This window comes from Sinocyclocheilus rhinocerous, unplaced genomic scaffold (assembly GCF_001515625.1).
Source record: "Sinocyclocheilus rhinocerous isolate Xijiao unplaced genomic scaffold, SAMN03320098_v1.1 scaffold602, whole genome shotgun sequence".
Lineage (NCBI taxonomy): Eukaryota > Metazoa > Chordata > Actinopteri > Cypriniformes > Cyprinidae > Sinocyclocheilus > Sinocyclocheilus rhinocerous.
In genome coordinates, this window is record NW_015638037.1 from 14545 (window position 1) to 24916 (window position 10372).

Sequence of the window (10372 nt, forward strand, 5' to 3'; positions counted from 1 at the left end):
TGGGAGATATCATCAGGAAACACGGTGTTAGCTTTCACTGTTATGCTGATGATACTCAGCTCTATATTTCTTCGCGGCCGGACGAAACATACCAATTTGCAAAACTAACGGAACGCATAGTTGATATAAAAAAACTGGATGACTAGTAATTTCTTACTGCTAAATTCTGAAAAAAACAGAGGTGTTAATTATTGGGCCAAAAACCTCTGCATGTAATAACCTAGAATACTGTCTAACACTTAATGGCTGCTCTGTCAATTCATTCAATTCATCAACAGTTCGGAACCTAGGTGAACCTATTTGATAGCAATATTTCCTTCAAAAGCTTCGAAATTTGTAAAACCGCATTTTTTCATATCAAAAATATATCTAAATTAAGACCTATGCACTCAATGTCAAATGCAGAAACGTTAATTCATGTGTTCATGACCTCAAGGTTAGATTATTGTAATGCTTTATTAAGTGGTTGCTCTGCACACTTAATAAACAAACTCCAGCTGGTCCAACATATGTCAAATGCAGAAATGTTAATTCATGCGTTTATGACCTCAAGGTTAGATTATTGTAATGCATTGTTTATTGGTTGCTCTGCACACTTAATAAACAATCTCCAGCTGGTCCAAAATGCAGCAGCTAGAGTTCTTACTAGAAACCAGGAAGTATGACCATATTAGCCCGGTTCTGTCAACACTGCACTGGCTCCCTATTAAATATCATATACATTTCAAAATATTGCTAATTACTTAATTACTACTCTCCAATACTTGAGCGAGTTCTTATTGCACTATATAGTCCTTCATGTCCGCTGCGTTCTCAAAACTCTGGCCATTTGATAATACCTAGAATATCAAAATCAACTGCGGGCGGCAGATCCTTTTTCTATTTAGCGCCCAAACTCTGGAACAATCTACCTAACATTGTTCGGGAGGCAGACACACTCTGTCAGTTTAAATCTGCTATAGATTAAAGACCCATCTCTTTAACCTGGTTTACACATAACACACTAAAACATTATATTATTCAAATCCATTAAAGGATTGTTAGGCTGCATTAATTAGGTCAACCGGAACCAGGAACACTTCCCGATGTACTCATTACATTATAAGAGGAATGACATCTATGCTAATATTAGTCTGTTTTGTTCTTATTCCAAGGTTACTGTAGCCACCCAGATCCAGTCTGTATCCAGATCAGACCAGATCAGGTGGATCAGCACCTAGAGAGGACCTCTACGGCCCTAAATGTCAGCGGAGATCAGGACAACTAGATGAGCCCCGGAGACAGATCCCCAGTGAAGACCTTGTCAAGTCAAGTCAAGTCACCTTTATTTATATAGCGCTTTTAACAATACAGATTGTGTCAAAGCAACTGAACAGCATTAATTAGGAAAATAGTGTGTCAATAATGCAAAGTGACAATAGTAAACACTAATTTTTCAGTTTTATTGTATTTCTGATGTTATCTATTTTATCAGTGAAGAAATTCATAAAGTCATTACTATTAAACTGTGAGGGAATATTTAGATCGGGTGGCGTCTGGTTATTTGTTAATCTAGCCACTGTGCTAAATAAAAACCTTGGATTGTTTTGGTTATTTTCTATGAGTTTGTGGATATGCTCGGCCCTGGCAGCTTTTAGAGCCTGTCTATAGCTGGACATACTGTTTTTCCACGCAATTCTAAAAACTTCCAAGTTAGTTTTTCTCCATTTGCGCTCAAGACTACGAGTTTTTTTCTTGAGAGAATGGGTATTACTGTTGTACCATGGCGCAGTACGTTTTTCTCTAACCTTTTTCAATTTGATGGGGGCAACAGCTTCTAATGTATTAGAGAAGATAGTGCCCATGTTGCTAGTCATTTCGTCTAGTTCATGTGTACTTATTGGTACATAGAGCAGTTGAGATAAATCAGGCAGTTTATTTGTGAATCTGTCTTTGGTGGCTGGAACAATAGTTCTGCCCTGACGATAACGCGGAGCCATGTAGTTAATATCAGTAATACGCAGCATGCACGATACCAGGAAATGGTCAGTAACATCATCACTTTGAGGTACGATATCTATATCAGTAAGATCAATTCCATGCGATATAATTAAATCTAGCGTATGATTAAAACTATGAGTGGGCCCCGGTGACGTTTTGCTTGACTCCAAAAGAGTTTATTAGGTCAGTAAACTTAAGTCCTAATGCATCATTTGTATTATCAACGTGAATGTTAAAATCTCCGACAATTAGCGCTTTACCGACAGTAACCAATAGGTCTGAGAGGAGATCTGCAAATTCTTTTAGGAAATCTGTATATGGCCCTGGTGGTCTATACACAGTAGCCAGAGCAAGAGATACGATAGATTTCTTTTGCATATCTGACAGTGTAACATTAAGCATTAGTATTTCGAATGAGTTAAACCTGTATCCTGTCTTCTGAGTAACATTGAGAATATCACTATATATTGTTGCAACACCGCCGCCACGACCAGTCTGACGGGGCTCATGCTTATAACAGTAGCTTGGTGGGGTAGACTCATTTAGACCAATATAATCATTAGGTTTTAGCCAGGTTTCAGTCAAGCAGAGTACATCAAAACCTTGTCTCCTAGACAGCCACCAGAACAAGACCATGGGAACCAGATGAGTCCTCTGCACAATCTGACTTTGCTGCAGCCTTGAATTGAACTGCTGGTTTCGTCTGGTCAGAGGAGAACTGGCCCCCCGACTAAGCCTGGTTTCTCCCAAGGTTTTTTTCTCCAATTCTGTCACCGATGGAGTTTCTGCGGTCGCCTCTGGCTTGCTTAGTTGGGGACACTTAATCGCACAGTACAGATGGTAATTATACAGATGGTTTAATTACCATCTGTATGACCGGCCATCAGCATGTGATTACTGACTTTATGAGCAGCTATCAGTGTGAATGCTGTATGTCTAGCAATCACAGGATGTACTTGGCATACATATTTAATTCTTTTTTTTCTTATTTCTTTTTAATACTCAAAAATTATTGTATTTTTCTAGTGCTCAAATAAATCACTTATACGATGTCTAAGATTCTGTGTATTGTTTTCCTAACCCTTACTTTCTAAATTAGTCATGCTGTTGTTTTAGTTGGATGTTGGATGTCAAACCTATCTATGTCAAAAGTATCTTAAGATACCAATGTGTGTAATCATGAAAACTCTTTAAAGTCTGGTTTTAATCGCAGGAGCTTGCAGCACTGATCACCTTTTTATTTATTTTTTTTTTTGTTACCAGATATTCTGTTACAATTATGCAAATGTAAGATCAAAATAACAAATTTAACTGATCTGGATATAAATGCATTTAATTAATTGTTGTTTATTTAATTATTACTTTGTATATTGTATTAATTTTATATTAGTTTGTAGCCTATGTTGTATAATTTAAAAGCTATTGTGTGTTTTGTTGCCATTTGCCTAATTTTAACAATATCTAGTCACAAATTCTAGTTGAGGAAAACAAATTTTGAATAGTGCTACAAGCTCATTTTCAAGTTCCATTGACATCTATGGGGCCCTATTAGGATTATTTATTCATTCATTTAGTTTTATTAACTTAACTGTTTTGCAAATCAGTCATTCTTGAGAAGTGGGACAAAACAGGGTGCAAAATTGAAAAAATAAAACCTTGTACTCAGACAAATGAAACTACATTTATGTATCTTATATGTACTAAGCCACTGAGCTATGCTTTGATACAACCTCCCAAATTTTCTCTTTTTTTAACAAAATGTGCTTTTGTTACCTTGGACTGTGTAATATAATTTCAACTTTATCTTTAACAGCACTCAAGATGTTTTTAACATTTCAAAACACATTATCGTGTTAGCAGACAGATTACACGTTCACATGTGACCAACAATTCCACAACAAATATAAAATATCATAATGAAATATTATCAAAATATTCAACTGACGGAGGTGACAACTGACGGAGTTGACACATCCGACGGTGGTGACGGGTGTAAAAATGCAGATTTGTAAAACAAAGGCATGAGGCTCCACTCCTAACATAACCCTCGGTGCATCGAGAGAAGATCGTAGGAAAAGGTATGAATGAGATTTTACAAATTCATTTAAATACGCCACTAATTGCCGTGAGACCGCTTTGTTTCTCCTCATCCTTTCATCACTCGACACATTCAATTTCTTGCCTCGTTTTCCTTTCGGCTCTTTTAATTCTTCCATATAGGACCTAAACATTCCTAAACGCACACTCATCGTTATTTTAGACGTAACGTCAGTTAAAGGGGTCATATGATGCGATTTCATTTTTTCCTTTCTCTTTAGAGTGTTACAAGCTCTTGGTGCATAAAGAAGATCTGTAAAGTTGCAAAGACTAAAGTCTCAAATCCAAAGAGATATTCTTTATAAAAGTTAAGAGTTAGCCACACCTACCTAAAACGGCTCAAAAAGGCGGGGCATAGAGGAGAAACAATAATGTACAGTATGTGGAAAATAATGTGTTTTTTGAACTTAAAACCGCATAAACACATTTCATTACACCAAATACACAAAATAATGTTCTTTTTAGCAGCATCATATGACCCCTTTAACTGTGGTACACGTCAATTATAAAACAACTGGCGAACGTCAATTTATTTGATGAATGCGAGTAGAATTAGTCAAAGGTAGCCCAATCTAGAGTGTGGAGATAGGAGGAACGGTTGATGTGAGGCGGGGCAGGAGGCGTGTAAACATCGCCTGTGTTCTCACTGAGGTAGTCTTCCCTCAGCGTGACTGTAGATGTGCTCGGAGCACCGGATTATCCAAACAGAACGCTGCACGCGCGCGCTACCAACGCGTCACATCTCACCAAAGTGCATGACAGAACCAGAGCAGAGCGAGAAGAAAACAGCAACAGTTACCCTTTCCTGAGTCCTCCAGGCGAACAGGTGAGATCTGTGTAGGTTAGTTTGCACGTGTGTGTTTTCACATCATATGCCATAGATTCATACTTGCATTAAAGCTTTCCTAATGTGTTCAATGTAATGTGTTTGAAATTGCTCATGGCATCTTTCTTTCTTTCTTTCTTTCTTTCTTTCTGCATGACTGTATGAGTATGAAGCACACAATGATAAAAACTTTTAAATCAGCAAATTATTTCTTTTTTTATTGAGCTGTAAGTGCGTTAAGCTCAGGTACATTCACCTGTTATCAAACGCACAGTTTACTCAGAAGATGTCTGTCTTTCAACTCGTTTCCTGTAATACTAAAATGAAATAGTAATAATCAAAATGTAAAAAAATTATAATAAAAAAAATAGAAATTTCATTTCATTTTCAGTGGAATCTGGGGTCAGGTGTGAGTGGGTATTTATTTATTTATTTATAGGACTAGGACTGCTTGACTAATGTGTGATTTTAAGAGATGTGTGAGAGAGCCTTCACGCAGATAATCCATTATGTTCATTCTGTTGGACTTCAAAAGGCTCCTGAGTGCCAAAAGTACAAGTCCCCCATTCATTGTGTTAAGGGACCTGTGTGTGTATGTGTGTGTGTGTGTGTGTGCGTGCATAGATGCATAATGTGTGCACAAATGTGTTTATGCAGTAATAATTTCACAGATTAATCTATTTTTATTCAAACCTTTAAACTAAACAAACAGGTTAAAACTATTTGGAATTGACCTTTATTGAAGCTTAAAAAAGGGGAGCTTATTTTTGCAGGTTTTTTATACTTTGATTTGGAAAAACAATTGTGGATTATGAAGTATTCTGTGTCAGATGGAGACCCTTCTGTGATATCCTCCCCCACTCGAGTCACATCAGAGCCTTGAGTCAAAGGCTAGCCGTGAAGGCAGGTGTGATGGGGCTGAAATTAAGGCCGGGGGGTTGGTGAGCTCAGTCAAAATCAATATAAAGTACATCCCCAGGGAAGTAGAGCATAGCTGTAAATTCCTCAGCTATAAATAATGAAAAAAATAATAATGCAGGTATCTCTGTTTTGAATGGGGGAGTTATAGTCAGTTTTATTGTATTGAGTATATATACGCTGTTAGGTGAAGACTGAGTAATTGGGGTAGGCTTGTGTTTTTGGATACTATAAGCATCGTAACCCGCTCGCATGCATTCTGAACACATTTCCATTACTGAAGATTTGTCGGCTCACAGAAGACTACTGAGGAGGAAGAAATGAGACCAATTAAAGTGAAAAGCAGGATGCTGAAAAATAGTGGATAGATGGTGTGAGAGAGAAATTTAAACAGCTTAAGGGGTGTTAGAAGTGAAAAGATGAAGGAAAGAAAGGCCGAGAGACAGACAAATGTGTGCGTTTTTAGGCTTGAGTAATCCTCCTGGGAACACGCCTGTGCTGCCAAAGTGCCATCCAACTCCTTTCTCTCTGCGCTCTTCATCACTCCATTCTTCCTCCTCCATCTCCGTCTCTCCATAGCCTAGGTAGGCTTCAAATAAATTTGGTCATGACAATGGGTAAAGATGGCGTCTTGCTCTTTTAGCTGTCAGATCTCTTGTCTTCTGAAGTGCTAAAATCATTCCCGTGTGGCACATTGACACAAGATTTCCCATTGCAAGACGAGCGCCTCAGAGCTGGACTCCTAGACGCTAGATATCCGTCTGTGTGGCGTTCCACAGTGTTTAACTGAATCGCTGCGCGCTTTTATCAGCAATCAAAAGATTCATTCATATGCAGTCTTGTTTTTATTGTAAAAACATGTACAATTCCGAATTGAATGCTACCCTAATTCAGGTCTTTGATATTCAGTGTTACAGTATTTCCTTTAGCGATTCAGTGATAATGTAACAAGTAATAAATATACAAAATCACGCATCAAATATCCACACATTCTGCAAACATATGTATGGTCGCAGGATGATCAAATAGTGACTAGGAAGATCAGACATGTTCCATCCAGGCCATTACTGTGGCATAAACTCTATTTCAAAGTGGGATACATGCAGCGTTTTTGTGAAAATAACAAACAGCCCTCTTCTTCTCTCCCCGACTGCATCATTTGTGCGTCGCATCGTTTGATAATTGTGATTGTTGTGTGTGAAATCCAGGTCTGCGTGAGGACTGTTGACTTGTCTGGCTTAGCTGTGAATTCTCTGAATGAATGCAGAGGGGCCCAGTGTTGTGTTCTGTAAAGTTGGTTCTTCAACACACACTCCCAGAATCGAAGGATGTCAATCAGTGTGTCCACGCTACGGTTTGTGCATTGTGCAGCCGTTAGCGGGAAGATTAACATTCGGATCCATAAATCACACACTGGAAGAAAGAGGTCTGATTTTTTTCCTCTCTCCTCATCACTTGTTGGCAGTCCTATCCAGTCCCATCCCAACCTCTCCTCACCTCAAAGCCACCATTTCCACTCCAGACTCTAATAGGCCTTTAAGGTAGCTTTGTGAGCATCTTTGTGTGCGCTGTCGGAGATCGCGGGGCATTAATTTCACTCTTGAGCATGTAAATAAGCGAGTGTGTGGGAGCACAGAGCCGTTACTCACGTCATCCGAGAGAGCTTTATCTCCCTGGCCTTCTCTTCACGGACATGCATGAGAATCTCAGCAGCACACACAATGCCAGCTCTCATAATGGCACCCTATGCCCATCTCCGTCGGCTTCCGGAGGGCCTCCATCTCTGTCTTCTCTCCCCCTTCCCATGGCCACTGGGGGAACACAGGGGCGCGTTGTGTTTACCTCCGGCTGTGGCCAACGGAACACAAAACAATCCCGTTCATTGCCTGTTTGTCAGCCCCGAGGCTTTTGAAAGCCAACGAAAAAGAGAGATGAGAAAACAATTAAAAGCCCCTCCTGAACGCTGCACTAACATTTTCCCAGCTCAGGGAGCCTGTGAACAGGGACGGAGCCTCTAAACTGCTCCATTATTTCTCAGTACTTGGCATGATGCTAGAGCTGCTTGTGTTTGAATGGACGACTCCACACAGAGGCCTTTTGTGGGGAAACTTGGCTCAGCACGCATGCACTGCTTAATTAAGATTTCTCTATCTATCTATCTATCTATCTATCTATCTATCCATCTATCTATTCATCTATCTATCTATCCATCCATCCATCCATCCGATCAGGTCAACTGATGGCGACGTTCCATTATTATAAAAGTAATGGTGTAATGGCAAAATAGGGTTAAATATACCACACAAGGCTGTTTTAACTTGTTTACATGCTCAAAAAATATTAAGTCTGTTTTTTATGACTTACACATTACATATATATAGTAAATTGAATTGATCAATCCCTAAATGTATTTCATATTATGAATTTATCTTTTATAATTTCTGAAAGTGAAATTATCATGCAGTTTAAAATCCTTTTGTACATACCTTTTCATATGCAACATTAGGGTTAGGGCCCAGGTGTAATTGTGCCACAAATAAATGTACTGTATACATATAAATGTGCATATTCTTTTTACCTACTGTTGAAATCTGTATTTAAAAAGCTCGGTATGATATACAATTTAGCTAGAAAAAAGTCAAACAAAAAATTAGATGGAGCAAAATTGAAATTTCAACTATCTTACCACTATTTTAGGCTACCTGGTCTCATGGCAAAAACGTACCTGGGGCACTTTTTCGCGAGACGCGAAATACGTACCAATAAGTACATATCACTGCAGTTTCCAAAATAAATGAACACTAGAGGCAGTAAAACTCCGACACCTTTTATTTCTTTTCACACAAATTTACAGAGTTTCGATTAATAAAGCGTAATCTTCGCACAATTACTTGAAGAATATTATGTTATGACTTCAAAACATTTTTAATATGCTGGGTGATTTGAAAACGGATGCTTTTGAATGTTAGCATCGCACATATCCAGCTTCATATCTATGGGTTTTCATAGATGGTAGGTTTGTTTGGTAGCTCACGGAGTATGGAGACGTACTTGAGAGGTGAGGAGCTCCGGTTTGAATCCTGTGTAAGTACAGTTCGACAAAATAGTTCAAATCTGCATATAAGGAACTTCAAATGGCACGGTTGCATCAACAAATGCGTTTTTATATCAGTTTTGCATTTGTTAACACTATCGGGTAGGTTTAGGGTTGGGTTTGGTGTAGGACATATTTCCAACACGATAGAGCATTAACTTTTAGCGACAGTCCCCGGATATTTGAATTCTGAATCGCCGCAATACGTACCTGAAGCAACGTAATAAAAACACAGCAATACGTACCCATGTCAACGCAATAAAAACATACCAGGGTTCACGTATTGAACCCGTGTTTTAGCGCCACTCAGTGGACATTTCTCTTGAAACTGCGGCGAAACGTGCAGTAAGGTACGTAAAAACAGTGTTGTTGATTTTAGTTGATGTAGTCCTTATGAAACACCACCTTATAGACTACAGCAACCTGCACTTCAAGTGAGTCAAGTGAGTTGTCAAAATTAGATTATAAATCAACAATGTTCGATCACGTCTCCTGCGCATCCTGCCTTATTAAACACAGTTTAGCGCTTTCAGCTCAAGCCAGCAGAAGTGAATGGTGTTGAGTATATGCAGTATAGTGATTGTGAAGTGAGTAGTATACACGAGCGACAGGGCTCTGTTGCACTGCTGTAGACATGCTGTCTGCATTTCATCGTTGAAATTAGTAAATCTAGCAAAGCTAGGTTAAAATCTTACCATCACAGCAGTAAATATCAGAAATAAGAATTACACTAAATCAGTATCAGCTACTGGACCATTATTTAAGTGATGGGTGCTTTTGAAACACTTGGTTCAATTTTATAGTAGGTTCTATTTTAATGTCAAACGAGGAGTGATCGTTAATTGTTAATAATTGGCTAGCCAAGCCCTTATAATTTTTTTATGTCCTCATCTTTATTTATGTCAGGGGTGGCGAACGTCGGTCCCTGCAGAGTTTTGCTTCAACCCTAATCAAACACACCTGAACAAGCTAATCAAGGCCTGAAGGGTTACTAGGAAGCTACAGGCAGGTGAGTTTTTATTAGGGTTGGAGCTGAACTCTGCAGGACTGCGGCTCTCCAGGACCGACGTTCGCCACCCCTGATTTATGTGGTGAAATGCTATGTAATAAGTGATAAAACTGTACATTAAGCCTTAAATGTTGGTCTTGTCTGAACTTGTTCATTCATCTAGACTCAAAGCCGTTTGGTTAGGAACAGTTAGGCACAGTTTTTCTTTGCAGAAAATTTTCTTTTAAAGAGGTAATAAAATATTTCAACTCAAATCAATATTTCATGGTTATTTATTCAGTAATAAGTAAATACTGTGAGTAAGTACAATGTAATAAGCCAGTTGAGATAACCGCAAGATAAACCACTTACAGGTCCTAATCACCCTGTTGGGGTTTATTCTGTGATAACAACCGACTGGATGTACATGATCCCTTACTTACTTAAAAAAAAAAAAAAAAAAAAAACT

General features: G+C 38.6%; 1 protein-coding gene across 1 annotated transcript in view; it reads left to right on the top strand.

Annotated features, from left to right (window-relative positions):
• The first annotated feature begins 4713 nt into the window (after positions 1–4713).
• LOC107749563 (excitatory amino acid transporter 2-like) overlaps positions 4714–10372 on the top strand; it is a 35734-nt gene continuing 30075 nt past the window's right edge. The window contains exon 1 of the mRNA XM_016564741.1: positions 4714–4903. The gene's annotated coding sequence lies outside the window, so the exon portion shown is untranslated. The remainder of the gene's footprint in view (positions 4904–10372) is intronic.